Source organism: Gavialis gangeticus, unplaced genomic scaffold (genome assembly GCF_001723915.1).
Source record: "Gavialis gangeticus isolate Ggan-Ray unplaced genomic scaffold, GavGan_comp1, whole genome shotgun sequence".
Taxonomy (NCBI): Eukaryota; Metazoa; Chordata; order Crocodylia; family Gavialidae; genus Gavialis; species Gavialis gangeticus.
The window spans coordinates 87,059,678-87,059,988 of NW_017729031.1; positions in this window are offsets into that span (position 1 = coordinate 87,059,678).

Here is a 311-nt window from a genome sequence, read left to right on the forward strand (position 1 = left end):
CCCCCCCCCCCCCCCCCCCCCCCATAGGAAGAAGATGGTCTACTTCCTGCTGTATTTATATATCCCCACCACCTGGGGGGGAAACTATCAGCTGGCAATTTACCTTTCAGCCAGGCTCACCCAGTCACCCTTTTCTCAGGCGAAGTTCTTCAGGGGGATCCTGATAGACTAATAGCTTGCAGCTGTGGGGCCAGCAGATGCCTGAGGAAAAACTTTAACTCCTGTCTTGGCAGACCCAGTTCAGACAAGGAGGACAGGTATAATGAAAACATTTTGGTCTTCTGGAAATGTGTCAAAGTCCAGCCTTTTTT